This window comes from Sceloporus undulatus, unplaced genomic scaffold, assembly GCF_019175285.1.
Source record: "Sceloporus undulatus isolate JIND9_A2432 ecotype Alabama unplaced genomic scaffold, SceUnd_v1.1 scaffold_20, whole genome shotgun sequence".
NCBI classification, from domain to species: domain Eukaryota; kingdom Metazoa; phylum Chordata; class Lepidosauria; order Squamata; family Phrynosomatidae; genus Sceloporus; species Sceloporus undulatus.
This window is the reverse complement of record NW_024802942.1, coordinates 1,124,358-1,140,084: the sequence shown is the minus strand read 5'-3', so window position 1 is coordinate 1,140,084 and position 15,727 is coordinate 1,124,358.

Here is a 15,727-nt window from a genome sequence, read left to right as displayed (position 1 = left end):
CTGGGGTCTATTTTCTCTTTAATTTCATGTGGGCAGTCGCTTGCCACATCTGCTAAATGTCACTGAGTAGAGCATGACACTTCATTAGAGGCTGTGTGCTTCCTTCACCTGCTAAAAGTGCCTGAAACAATTGGAGGAGAGGAGGGAGAAGGGGGAAGTTCTAATTTAAAAAAGTTCAGGATGGAAAGAGCTGTCTGTTTTTCTCACACAAGTCAAGCGGTGTGCAGCAGACACAAGAGGGCAGAGGGGGCACCTGGTTTCCTTTGAAATTGCTAAACATATTTTCATTGTTATGTTCAAAGGGTTGCTTGGATTTTGAGGAAGGATTTACACCAGGAGGGGGAGCTGCCTGCTTGGAGGACTCTTCTGAGATGAACATTTGGCTTTGACCACAGCTGCTTTCCAACTGTCCAATTTTGGCCTGTCTGGTGCTGTAGATGCTGTATTTTAGCTCAGTGGTTGCCAAAATTCAGTCTAATCCAGCTCACACTTCCCCAGCAATGGCTAATCAGATATCATACGTACATATCCCCCTAAATGAGCTGACCTTTGAGGAGAACTTTCTCACAGACCTACCACCTTCACAGATGTGATTGGTGAGGACACGAGAGACAGCCTTATCAGTGGCTGCTCCTAGACTCTGGAACTCCCTCCTACTGGAAGCCCAGCAAGCTCCTCTCTTTTCAACAGCAGGTTAACACCTTTTTACTTAGGCAAGCATGTCATTGATTTTAGTCATATGGCACAATATCATTCAAAACAGAATGCTCTGTTTTCATTTTGTATATTTTAAGTTTTAAATGCATTTTAAATCTGTTTTAATTATGTGGTTTATAAAATTTAGTACTGATGTTTCTTTCCGTTTTAATACATTTAAAAAAAATCTAAATCTTAACTTAAATTTTGTAAACTGCCTTGGGTTTCTTGGCAGACGAAAGGTGGGACACAAATTAATTAATTAATTAATTAATCAATATCCTATAGGAAGCTTTTATAGACAGTCACTGAGAGGATTCTTCCTTGGCTCTTTCTGTATGGTGCGTTACAGACGCGCCAAAGGGGCGTGCTAGGGTTAGGAAGGGGTGTGTTAGGGTTGAGAAGGGGCGTCACTTCCTGACGCCCCTCAACCCTAGTATGGACCAAGTCCGTACAAAATGGTGGCGCCCGTCCACACTGGGGCCGCCATTTTGACGTCGTGCGGTGGAAGTGATGCCGCGAGTGCGTGATTAGCACCTCACAGCGCCACTTCCGGGGCCCAGAAAGAAGCGCTATTTCAGCGCTTTCTGGCTGCACCTGGGAACCGCGCAGTTTGGCCGCTGCGGTTCCCGGACGCAGCAACCGTTTTGGGCGGTCTGTAACTCGCCAAAGTTTGCAACTGCAAAAATCCTTCCTATCAACATGAATAGCTGAATTAGTAGGCCTTTATGAGAAAACACCTCCATGATTTGGGCTCAGCTAGTCCTGATCAAGGTCAAATTAAGGGATTTGGACTCCTGGAGGAGTTCCAAAACAGGGCCACCTTTATGTCTATTGATAGCCCTCCTGTTGGAGATCTAGGTTGGTGCTGCAGCAGTTGTCAACTGTCCATTGTACCAGCATTTAGATGGGGTTTATCACCCTCTGTGCACTCAGCATGACACTGTGGCACACCAGGCTTAGTGCTTCAAGGCCAAGAGGAGTCCTCCCTGGGTCAGAGCCAGCCCCTTTAAGGCCCAAGGGAGAAGGCAATTCTGGGAATCCACAACAAGCTTTTGTGTGCATGGGTTTATGTGTGATGCCAGCAGCAATATGGGGCTCCTAGCCATCGAGGGCCTTGGAGCATTCCCCCCCATTTTCATCAGCCTTGGTCTTGATCTCATGAGTTTCCATCTCTTCTCTCCTTTGTACCTACAATAGCATCTGGAATTGCTAGTCAAGCTGGGAGGCTGGGGTGATTTTTCTACTTAAAGTGGGATAAAAATGTCTGAGCTATCCCATTTTGAACTGCAAGTGGAGGCTCACTCCTATCCATCATGGATTGAGGTGGGAGACAACAACAATTAACAGATAAACACCATTAGTTAAAACACACTTACCCTGTATGCTTTCCTTTTGACATGCTAATTTGCTTCATGTACATTTGGACTCCAAATTTTAGAGGAAGTTGGGGAAGAACATTCAAACACAGGTACCCCACTGTGCAACCTGGAGTGGTATATCCCAGCAACCTATTTACTGTCACCACAGGGCTAATTTGATCAAAAATCCAAGGATAGAGCTAGCTCTTCATAGTCATAAAAACCCTTTTATGATGGACAAGGCAGAGTCCCTTTTGTTAAGGTAACATTTATTATTAACAGAGCAGAAGCTTGTGAGGCAGTGATCTGAAATACCTAACCCTTAAATACCTAATTAACTGTGGTAAATTGTTAATAACTGTAGCGATTCATTATTCATGTAACAAAATACTTAGACTTTCTTCCATTAAGAACACCAGCATACTTTGCAGGGAGATACCTCTTTAGAACGAGTTATAAAACTCAAAAGAGCCATCTAATCGCCACAAGTCAATTATTCAAGTGTAATGTATTAGAGGTATCTCACTGATATGAAAGGGTGAAGTCTTGAATAGTTGAGTTTGACTGACACATCAATTTTCACTGTTTAATTATTAACTTTGCTCTAAATCGCTTCCTTTCATGCTTTGATATTGCTGTCCGGTGGGTGAATTGTTCTTCTTCACTCACGTGGGAATGAATGACAACACCAAGGCAGATTGGGCTATGAATTTCTAGGCAGAAAAATGAAGGACTGTAGGTATTCTCATTAATCCTTCCTGCAAAGGTAGATGACTTTTGAGAAGGACAGGAGAAAGGGAGCGAGAAGAATAGTTTAAATCAATGACTGCCTACTATCCAGCTGTTGCTGACAAGCAATGTCTGGTCTCTGGAACCATGGTCTTGCTGTCTTTACTGGGACAAATTTGGCTGTACTTCACGTGTACTGGAAATAATGTGTGGCAGCAATATGGCAAACCTTACCAGATGGCAAGTTACATCTGAGGAAGTAGACTCAAGTCTATGAAAGCTCATGTTACCAGCTTCTTTCTTTCAATTAGTTTCAAAGATGCTACAAAATGCCTTTGCATACTGATTTTCCAGGCTATGCATGTTGAGTTTTCCATTGCTGTAGACCTTCAAGCATAGAAGTCAGGACGGATATATCAAGAATAAATTGTGGCTCTCAAATACTAACTCTTCAATTGGATTGTGGCCTTCGTGGACAATGGAAATGCTGCAAACTTAATTCATCTTGATTTCAACAAAGCATTTGACAATGTTCCTCTTGCTATTTTAGTTAGCAAACTGGATCAATATAGGTTTAGAATGAGAGCTAGGTGAAAGTGTGTACTTAGTGTTCACTAGCGTTGGTTCACCATGAGGCAGGGCAGCAACATGCAGTCTGTAGGCCATGCATAGACTTTTTGGTCTGTTTTTGAGGACCCCACTACCCATTTTGCAACTGCAATTCAGTACAAGTAGGGAAAAATTGACCTCTATTTACATCTGCTGCTACGTCACTGAAATTGCGTGGCATTATTGCAGTGAGTCATGCCCCTGAACAGGTTTAGAGGCAGTGTGTTTATTGGTTAGAGCTCTCTGCTGTTGATGTTAGCCACCTTGGGTCCCACTTTGGTGGGATAAAAAATTAAATACATAAATACTGATGCACAGCCTAGTTTTGAATGGGGTTGTGCTTTCTCCCTCCATTTAAGAACTGGATTTGTAGTGTGGGTATTTCCCCAGACTCACCTTTTTCCCTAGATGCTGAGCTGGTGCTTGTTGTTGGGAGCACCTTTTACGGAATGTGTGCCTTGATGGGAAACAAGAAAACAAGATTACCATATTAGTACATGGTTTGACTGTATGTGATGTCATTTGAAATATTAACAAAGACTCTTATGGCACCTTAAATACTAATATGAATATCATGACATGTTTTTTCACGGAACAAAGTCAGCTTCACCAGACCCATGAAGTGTTAGCCTTGATTGACAAATATAGTGGTCCCTTGATATGTGCTGGGGTTTGGTTCCAGGAACCCCTCCCCTCCCCCATGGATATCAAACCTGTGGATGCTCAAGTCCCATTATATACAGTGGTGTATTAAAATGGTGCCCCTTATATAAAATGGTAAAATCAAGGTTGGTTTGAGAGAATTTTTAAAAATATATGTTTTCAAATCATAGATGATTGAATCAGTGGATGCAGAATCTGTGGCTATGGAAGGCTGACTGTATATAGATATAAGACATCAAAGGGTAAAATAATAGAAGATGGGGTAGGCCTGGTGTCAGGGAGGCTAAATTGGACCCCTCCTCCACCAGCGGCCAGTGGCCCCTCTGATGCTAGAACCCTGCAAAGCCACCATCGAAATTTCTACTGCATGGCTCTATATTTATAGGAAAGTGGCAGAATGCCCTTTTACACTATAGAACGCTGTGAACTCGCAGTGAAGAGCACCTCCTTCCTTTCCAGGAGGTTTCTTCTTCAATTTGGCTTTCAGTAGTGCCAAATTTCAGCAACTTTTTCCGGTACAGTAGCAGCAAAGGTTGGCACATTTCTTTTGGCAGGGCCAATGGCAAGTGGGGCTAGAGAGACCACCATTATCCAGCAAGAGGGAACTGAAATGCACAAATTACAGTCTGTGACTGTTCAGTTGAGGAATAAATATGTGGGGGGAAGACACAATGTTTTTTATAACAACAAGAGAAATGGTGCTGACACAGTGCTCTTGCAGGATCAGTCAACACCTGTAGCAGGGCAGCAAACCATTGAGACTCAAACAAACAGAATTACATTTTTAATTAGTTTCAGTTCGGCAGCTTCACATTAGCATTTCCCTCTAAAAGAAGACACCATTTTCTGTCTTGTAACACACCGACACAGCAACCCTTCAGCAAATTATTTAAAATGTTGACATTCTCTATTACTGGCTGATAAAAAGCCCCCATGTCAGCTGTCAGTAGAGGAAAATTAAAACATATCACAATAAGAACAGTAAAGTTTGAGATTTTGCCCCACAAGGCAACAAAAATGGTTTTCAAATATTAGGAGGGGAAACCACATTTCAAACAATGAAATGTGATAGTAGCACTCAGAAATAAATGAACACACCTGCCAAAGGTACCATTTTGGCAGCGACAGACTAGTAATCTGCCAGCCCACTTTGTTAGCTGCTTTTAAATGTCTCACTTTTAATCTCCTTCTCCCACTTCCCCCTTTGGCCTCATCTTATTTCCATTGGTGTCAATTGAATTCAAAGTGCAAAAGTAGTTTGTGGTCAGACAAACTCAGCAGGAAAGAGAGGAAAGGAAAGAGTGGCATCTTAGGATCAGGCAAAAGCAAACTGCTGCAGTGTTTTCCCACTTCAATGGTGTTTGCCATGTTGCCTGCACTGTCAAGAGGGTTGAGCATTCTGTGATATTGTTTGGCCACACAAGGGTATGTGACTATGACTCATATACCATGTGTTCCCGTAAAGGCTTTCCCAAAAGAGAAAGGTCTTGACTGGCATTCAGAAAAGGAAAGTTTTTTAAAAAACCATTTGGACTTCCATGGTGAAATTATATGATAGATAGGATGCCCCTGTTAAGGTAGCCTTGCCCCTAATAGTTACCCATCATATTTACAAAGGTTGAGATGTTCACTACATAGGGTCTCCAATGACCAGGACCAGTCTAAACCAGAGCCTGGCCTGGACTAGGACAAATTGAGCTATTAGGCCTAAGATCTTTCTCACGAACACCTGTTTTGGAACATTTATCACTTTCAGATGGTTTTCATTTCTGCATAAGGAATACTACAGTATTCTGTAAATAGGCAGGGTGCAAGAGACAATGTCTGGTTCTATTTCAGCTCTTGATACTTGCATGGCTTCAATATCCCTTTCATCTCCCCCCCCCCCAATATTTGGGGTATATTTCCTCAATGGATTTGCTGTACAGGAACAGGATTTAGATACATCCATGTCATCAGCAGCCACTTTGACCTGTCTATGTCTTGCCAAGATTATTTTGACAGTGCAAGTGTCTCCAGTGGTAGCATTGTCGCAACAATGAATCAAAATATGACCTTTGCGAGCAGTTCTGAAGCATCTTTTCTGAAAAAGGAAGTTCTCTGCTTAGGAAAAAATGACAAACCTTTGGGAAACATTTCTGTCACATATTATTGTTTTGCATGTCAGTTATATTCTACTAGGGATGGAAACAATAGTCATAATTATTCAGTATCAGGTAAAACCCCTCAACTTTCCTGACAGTCAGAAGGCCCACTCAGGAAAAATAATAGACCAGCAAGAATTTTGCACAAATTTCTACTGGTGTTTTGAATGCCCTGAAATGTTGCAGAGAAATTATTAAGTTGAGGAAAATGTGTTTTTTTTTAATGCAAACCCTTTGTTTTCTGCACAGAAAACAGTTTTTTTGGTAAGAACACCCCCCCATCACCCATGTGTTGTTCCCTATAGAAGAATTCTTCCACATCCCATAGTTTAGGGATGTTTTAATACAGAATGACTACCAAGGGGAAAAATATTCATTTTCACCAACAGTTGGGAAGAATCCTACCATAATAATTCATCCTCACATAAGAGAATGGGAAATCATTAAGGATTTGTATCACTATATTCTACAATATCCTACCCTAACCCATTCCCCTACAAATGTGTTGGATTACTTCTTCCATCTCCCCTAGTTATTATTTAGAAGGGTTTTCTACACAATCTTTCTTTTCTGCCTGCAAGACAGGAAAATTATGACTCCAGTTCATAATGTGCATTATTTTAATGTGTGAAAGTAAGACATTGGAGTTTATCAAATGGGAGGAATTTCTCTTAAATTCGAATGAAAAGAAAGTGGGGCCAGAACGCATTCACTTAAAGTCACTAGTTTAGCGCAATTACATGAATGCGCATTGTGTTTGAACTGGCTTCCCATTGCCTGAAAATAGCATGCAATCGCCCAAAATTGCGTGTGGCAGTCTATCATGCAATAACGCAAAACCACATGATTGCGTTCGGACTGACTTCCCATTGCCCGAATTTGCGTGTAGTGGGTTATCACGCAATAACGTTAAACCCCATGATTGCGTTCAGATTGCCATCAGATTATACTTCCAATTTCCCTTGTCTGATAAACTCCATTGTGAGGAATGTTACATACAACAGTCTCTTGTGGCAATAGTTATTTCCATTTGACTTTCTTACTATTTGTTGTGTTATAACTTGCAATTAAAATTGATTTAATTGGCATAGTTAACACTTGAATATATAAAATATATACTTTAATGTGGCATAAGTTACTTTAATAATAACATACTACCACTTGCAGGTTGCATAAGTATTCACCCCTTTTCCTATGGCATGCTTAAATAGGTTCTGGTTCAACCCACTATCCCCAGAAGTCACATAAATGACTCAGTTCATCTGCATGTAATTCTGGTGCCACATTATCTCAGATGAAAGAAATCTGTTTCTGGAAGGTCCCACAGTTTGTTGGAGAACATACCTAAACAAATGGCATCATGAACACCAAAAAGCCATCCAAACAAATCTGGGTTAAAGTTCTGCAGAAGCATCATATAGGGTTTGATTATTTTAAAACATCCCAAAATAGGAGCATTCCCCGGAGCATCAGTATGACTCAACTGTGACTGTGCCTAGGCAAGGTTGCTCACTAAAATTCTGTGTAAAATTGCAGGTAAGGAGGCCATTAATCAGAGAAGCAACTTAAGAATCCAATGGAAACTCTGAAGGAACCGAAGCTGGGAGAAGCCATCCATGGGACAACTATCACCTGAACACTCCCTAAGCTGAGCTTTATGGAAGAGTGGTGAGAAGAAAGCCATTGCTAACAGAAACCTATATCCAAGCCTGTCTAGAGTCTACAGAAAAGCATGTGACAGTCACAGGAAACAAATAAACAAAAGTTTTCAGGTCTGATGAAACAAAACTGAACTTTTTGGCTCTGTGGCCACTTGGTATGTATGGCACAAAGGCAACAGCAGTAATTGCCTGTAGAAGACATTCCCATGGCGTTGGTGGCGGAAACATCACATTGTGGGGATTTTCTTCTTCAGCAGGGATTGGGAAACTGGTCAGGACTGAGGACCTGATGGATGGAGCCAGATACAGGGCAGCTTTAGAGGAAAATTAGTTCCAGTCTGCAAGAGACCTAGGATTGGGACAAAGGTTCACCTTCCATCAGGAAAGTAACACTGTAGTAGTATAAAACAAGAACTTGAATGTCTTGAAGCAGTCCAATCAAAACTTCATTCCAATTTAGAATCTATGGAAAGATTTGAAAGTGGCTATTTATCAATGGTTTTCATCCAACTTGACAGAGCTATAGCATTTCTGCCAAGAAGAAGGGGGCTAAAAATGCAGGATCCAAATGCATAAAGCTAATAGATACTTACCCAAGAGGTCTTACAGTTGGAAATGCTGCCAAATATGTTTCTACCAAGGTATGATTGGGAGGAGGGGTTGAATGCAACCAACAAGTGTCAGTTTGCTCTTGTTTACTTATCTTTGTGTCACAATAAAAATATTTTGCACCTTCATAATGTCAAGTGTCTTGTGCACATCGTGCAGCAACAAAGCCAATTAAATCCATTTTAATTCAAATGGCATGTGAAAAAAATAAAAACAGTGAGTCAATACTTCTGCAAAGCAAAGTACACAAGGGCGCTTTGAATATGTGAATGCAATCATCAGTTTTTGTTGAGTGTCTAAATGGGTTTTGGTTTCTGGCTTCAGGAGAAATTGCAGTGCATGCAGAGATGTACTATGGTTATTATATCAACATGAGGACAGTTTTGTCCAAATACTGTAGAGAACATAGCCTATTGTAGAGAACATAGCCTTCATCTAGTAACTTATTGATAAGCACTGACACTTTGTATTGGTCTGGGTTGTTACAGTTTTTAGAGTAACTTCCACCTGTCTGCACTTGGATTCCAGTTCTTCTTCTGGGAGTAGGGGGCATCAAAACAGGGCGAGAAGTGAACAAACAAGCTCTGAATAGAACAGCTACTGGCAGATGTTTTCTCCACTTTTATGGCTGATAAGATATGATCAGTCCAGTGTGATCAAGGTTTGAGATACAAATTCTGAAGAGGAAACACTTTTATATGCATCATTCAGATCAGATGAGATGGTGGGAAGGGAGGAAGGGTGGAGCAGATGCCTTTTTCTGTGTTGGGAATTACTTTTTGTAAAGGAGGAAAAAATGCAAAAACAAAAGAGTCAAGAAATCTTATCAGGGATGAATAGCTGCTAACTTAACACATTAAGGGAAAATCCATTCCAAAGGCCATATGCCTGCAAGAACCAGATGCTAAGTGGTGATGGGAATCACATGGGCCATGGACTACAACCAGTTAGTTTTTGAGTCTGTGGGTCCCTCCCTCTGTCATAAACTTCCAGAAGAAGCATGGAGTCCATGTCCCTTGCCTGTTCGTGGGCAGCAAATGGAGGGTGACAAATGGGGCATGTGCCCATGGTGTGTGCCTCTGGGTGCCAGCAGGCATGCACCACCATTCAAGCCAATGGGGCTTGAATATTGGCGATTTCTGTTTTTGCAAGGTTTTTTTTTCTGGAACAGATTCCTTGTGAAGACGGAGGGGTGATTGTTTACATAGAAGCTATATCCTAATCTAACTAGGGAATAGTTCAGGTAAATAGAAATATTTATCTCACCATCTTTCAAAGAAAGTTGAGAGAGGAAGATGGAAAACCAACAGTTTAGTTGAAAATCTTTGCGAGAGTGTATCTAGAGTGTTAACTCTTCCCAAAAGAGGGAGTGACTAAGTCACATGATTAATTTTAGAGAGAGGAGTTTGCATGCAGGAAATCCCTATCTATCTAAGGAGGGAGAAAGAGGATGCAAAAACCTTCCAGCAGAAACATCCTTCATAAATAACAGCATCAATCTGTTTTGGACCATGAACTTTCAAGATGTGCTGGCAGGGGATGGTGAGAGATGCAGTCCAACACCTCTCTGAAGAATAGGTAGACAAAGATTGTTGGATAGCTGGAACTTACACACACACACACACACACACACAAACTGTCCTGCTGGATAGCTACTTTGTTCACTGGAAATATTCTCTCTCTCTCTCCCTCCCTCCTTTCCACCCTCCCTCTCTCTTCTGACTGTTTGTGAGTGTATATACACACATACAGAGAGACACACACACACTGCCTCCTAAAGCTTCAATCTAAAAAACAAGAGTAACTTAGAGAAGCTTAGAGTAACTTCTTTGCAATGGAATACCTTTTGTCCCTAAGTTAGAGACAAACAATTAAAAACCTGTCATTTCTGCATGTGGTGGCATAGAGTTTAGACTCTTCAAGGTATAATAATAGCTGACATCGTAGTGACCTCTGCATCTAAACCAGTAATAAAGGAAACCCTAATCTAAAACATAGTGATCAACTTGCCATTAAGTCCCACCATAGTATTTTTAGTTCTTGTGGTAGTGATGTTACACAAATGGTTTGAATCTGGAAAAGGAAGAAAGGTTAAATTTATCTATTAACATACTTGATGGGGAATATACTTGGATGTAAATAGCTGGCTAAAATTACAATCCTTTGTATGAATTTTTATGACTATTGGTCTCATACCTTAAAGGTATCAGAAGCTGTCTAATCTTGGAAGCTAATCATGGCCAATTTTGGTTGATACTTGAGGAGAGACCATCAGCTATAGGCAATATGTCAAAGAAAGGAACTGGCAACACCATAACAGAATAATAAATCTTAGAGTTGGAAGGGATCACAAGGGCCATGTAGTACAACTGTGTGCCATGCAGCCAAAGCAGCCATAACAGATGGCAATTCAATCTGTTTAAAGAATTCCAAAGATCGACAGTCCACCACTCTCCAAGGTAACTCATTCCACAGCTCCTGAACAGCTACTGGAATATTAACACTGGAAGAGAACACAAGAGTTATCCAGTCCAACCCACTGCCATGCAGGAATACACAATCAAACCATCCAGCCTCTATTTAAAAGCTTCAAAGAAGGAGACATTGCCACACTCTAAGGCAGTGTGTTGTGTTCCACTGTCAAAGAGCTCTTACCATCAGGAAGTTCTTCCTGATGTTGAGGTGGAATCTTTTTTCCTGGAGATTGAATCTATTCTTCCAAGTTCTATTCTCTGGAGCTGCAGAAAACAAGCTTCATTTTCAGTGTGACGTCTTTTCATATATTTAAACACAGCTACCATATCACCTCTTAACTTTCTCCAGGCTAAACAGCTCCCTAAGTCGCTCCTCATAGAGCATGGTTTCTAGGCCTTTCACCATTTTTGTCACCTTCCTCTGGACAGCTTGTCCACATCCTTCTTGAACTGTGGTGCCCAGAACTGTAGACAGTATTCAAGGTGAGATCTGATCAAAACAGAATAAAATGACACTATTAGTTCCCTCAGTCTAGACACTATACTCCTATTGATGCAGCCTAGAACCCCATTGGCCTTTTTACCTGCTGGAACACATGGCTGACTCATGTTTAGCTTGTGGTCCATTAAGACTTCTAGATTCCTTTCACATCCACTGTTCTTAAGCCAGCTGTCACCCACTATATAGCTGTACATTTAATTTTTATTGCCTGAGTGTAGTACCTTACTTTCCTCCCTGCTGAAATTCATTTTGTTAGTTCTGGCCCAGCTGTCTAATCTGTGAAGGCCATTTTTAATTCTGATCCAGTCCTCTGGGGTACCCCTCCTAATCTTGTGTCAGTAAAGATGCTTTTCTTAATGCTTAGGTAGGTTCTCTTTCTTCTTCGTGGTCTCTGCGAATCATACAAATGGGTTTCACTGCGCCTGCGCAGTGCTGCTCGGAACCTACTGGAATCACTGGGCAGAGTTAACTCTGCAACATATTAAAACTTTTTGGCGGTAACTCCGCCCACCCGTTATAAGGCCCCTGCCTTCCCGCTCTTTTCCCCAGTTCCTTTTTTCCGCCGCGCTAGCTGCTTCAGGGAACTTTCGCTTGCTTCGCTTGCTTGGAATCACTTTCGCTTTTTGACCTCGGACTGTACTTTGACCATTCTTTGTCTCCCGCCCCTGGTAACTTCGGACTTTCGGACTGTTGACCTCGTTTTCGGATTCTCCTCTGGCTTTGTCGATACTGGAAATGCCTGCACCTTTCAAGAAACAAACTTGCTCCATCTTCTACATGGCATCTATTCAGATATTTAAAGATAGATATCATGTGGCCTCTCAGTCTTGTCTTTTTCAAGCTAAACATGCCCAGCTTCCTAAATCATTCTTTATTAGGCCTGGTTTCTAAAACTTTGATCATCTTGGTCTGCCTTCTCTGGGCATATTCCAGCTTGTTGATATCCATCTTGCACTGTGGTTCCCAGAAGTAGACACAGCATCCCAAGTGAGGTGTAACCAACACAGAATAGAGTGGCACTGCTACTTCCCTCAGTCTGGACATTCTGTTTCAGTTGAGGCAACCCAGAATTGCACTGGCTTCTTTGGCCTTTATGTCACACTTTGACTCATGTTCAGCTTGTGGTCTACTAAAACCCATGGGCCCTTTTCACATGTACTACTGACCAAACCTGGCTGTGTGAATCATCCTGATATCTCATAATGCAATCCTGACTTTGTCTGACATTTTTGTGGCCTAGTTGGGAAATGTCACCACCTTGCCTATATATATATGTAGGTGGTGTAGCCAAGAGTAGACAATTATCCTCCCTGGGGAAAAAAAAAACTGATTCTTCTCCACCCTACAGGGAACCATTATATCACAACCTCTACACAGTGCAGCAGACCTTGTCCCTGAGAACTCACTTTAGTTGTCAAGGAGTTCTGGAAAAATGAAATGATCAATGAAATTTGGGTTGTACATAATAATGTTACTGTGTAACTGTAAATTTTGGATTCGCCTCCCCACCCCCCGAAACAAACACAGATGTCTTTATCTCTCCTGTACAATATCTTATTTAACCATACTGGTTAAGATTAACAACCAGGGAGAAATAATTGTCTACCACTTGATGTATAACTTTGTATTTTGAAGGGTTAGTTCTCTCCTGTCACAAGGTCATACTGGACAGCATGGCATCAATTGACTTTGGTTTTTTGTTTTGTTTTGTTTTAATCAAGTGTAATACTCAACATTACTCTCTAGCTTTTGGTACTAAAATACTGTCAAGTGTCTCTTTTGTTTTCCCTTCTATTCAACCATCAATCTGGATATTTCAGTCAGTACCAAAAGGAAGACCTAAGGTACAGCCACTCTTTAGATTTTTGTGAAATGGGGGCCTGCTATTGTCAGAAACACCCTGCTACTACATCTTGTTCCTTGGAGTAGTTGGCTGAACATTTTGCTCTCTGTTTTGAGCTAGGTCAAGGTCAGTTATAGATGTTGGAGCCCCAGAATCATCATCATCATCATCATCATCATCATCATCATCATCATCTAATTTATTTTTATTCCTCTTCTCTGTGCAACGCAACCGGGGTGGCTTACAGGAATTATGTCTAAGAATAGAAATTGAGACGGGAGGTTACCAGTGCATGCACCACCGTTTCAAGGTTCCTAACTTCCAGAAAATGGTGCAGCTGGCATATCAGCCGAAGCTGATAACAGGCACTCCTGACCGGCACATTTACCTGATTTGTCATCTGAAGCGATGGATCTAGGAGCACCCAAGGTTCCAAGAACCTTGGAAAGCACAGATGCTGACATATTGACTGTGAGATTCTGTGATTTATAATCCAAAAAAGAAACTTTCCCAAGCTCATGGAATCTGTAAAATGACTTAATGTTAACCATGAAGCTTGCTCTTTTCAGTCCTTCACAGTCATGAACTTAGTTTTTTGTGGGTTTGTCGGGCCATGAGGCTGTGTTCTAGAAGAGCTTATTCCTGATGTTTCACCAGCATCTGTGGCTGGCATCTTCAGAGAATGCTGGCATGGAAGAGAGTGGGGTATATATAATGTTGGTTGAGAGGAAGTGATTTACATGTTAATCTGTGTATTGTTCTCTCCCATGCCAGCATTCTCTGAAGATGCCAGCCATAGCTGCTGGTGAAATGTTACAAATAAACTCTTCTAGAACACAGCCTCATAGCCTAAAAAACAGACAAAAAACCTATTGATGCAGGCTGTGAAAGCCTTCAATGGTCATGCACTTTTTCCTCAAGTTTTACAGTCCACACACATATGTGAGTTATGTTATCAAGCCAACATGCTGCCATCTCACTTGTGTGGGTTTTTATCTAGCAAGTGATTTCTTAATGCTTTGGGCCACTGAGTCATTTCTGCCTACAAAGGTCACATTTACAGATGGAGCTTATTCTTAATCACTGTAGGATGATTTTTTTGTTTCAACAGTCTATCTTGGTTCAGTCTGAAAGATACACTACTGGAGTAAATGAATAAGGATCACGCCATGTCTAGGGCAACTAATGGTCAAGGACAGAGGGATCAATTAAGGCAGAGCACAAACTATGGAAGTATTCACTGGAATCCTGCTGGGATCTTAGCATCTTTGTAAGTGGACTTACTGTATATACTCAAGTATAGGCTGACCTCATGTATAAGTCGAGAGCAGGTTTTGGGGTCAAAATTAAGGATTTTAACATGACCCAGATAATTTGAGCATTAAACTTAGGGGTATGCAAGAAAGTATCTAAAATGAATCAAAGGAAAACAATGTCAAAGAACTTACAAAACTCCAGCAGTCGTAACTGTGTGTCCAACCTAAAGGCTGAATTGATGAATCAGGGTCGGTATGAGGTCAGTGATTCCAGGACAGATTACACTCTTGCCTTTCACCAAGGGATAGTTCTGTTTTAAAATAAGAATTAAAATACAGTTCTTCCATTCACCCATGGATAAGTCGTCTCAGTTTTTGGGGGTCAATTATTAGACTAAAATTTCTAGACTTATGTATAAGTCTACACTTATACACGGTATGCCTGTGTGAATTAGAACTATGCAGTTGTGTAGTGACCATCTCCAGTAAAAGAGCACTCTTATGATACTACACAGTAGAGATGGCAAAGTATGCAATCAGTGTGCCTTTTGCATTTATGCTCATTGTACACTGCTATACATCATATACTGATTCGCATAATGCACTGATGTGCACAATTCATGGATGCGCATCAGATGCCCTTATCAGTGTCCTATTACACACCTTCACAATTTAGTAATGGGGTTTCCTAGCACTTCTATTATGTAGCTAGGTATAGATAAAGTTACCTCATGTAACAGGTCAGATAGGATTCTGGTGCCTGTCTTCATTTGTGGGTTGATGCTAAGGTTTTGGCCCAAAGGAAGTTAGGCATACTGAAATTCTATTGAACTCAGTGCAACTACTTTTCAATGGATTGAGCATAAGTTGTAAAAAGGAATGTTTAATAGGACAAAGGAATACAGTGGGCCCTTGTTATCTGCTGTGATTTGGTTCCAGGACCCCTCGTGGATATCAAAATCCATTGATGTTCAAGTCCCATTAAATACAATGGCACAGTGAAATAATGTCCCTTATATGTGTCAGTCAATCGTTGATTGTATTTGACTAAAAATCACTACAAGTCAATGTCCCTTACATAAAATAGCAAAATCAAGGCTTACTTTTTTGGAATATATATATAATATATATATATATATATATATATATATATATATATATTCTTCAGGTCATGGATAAA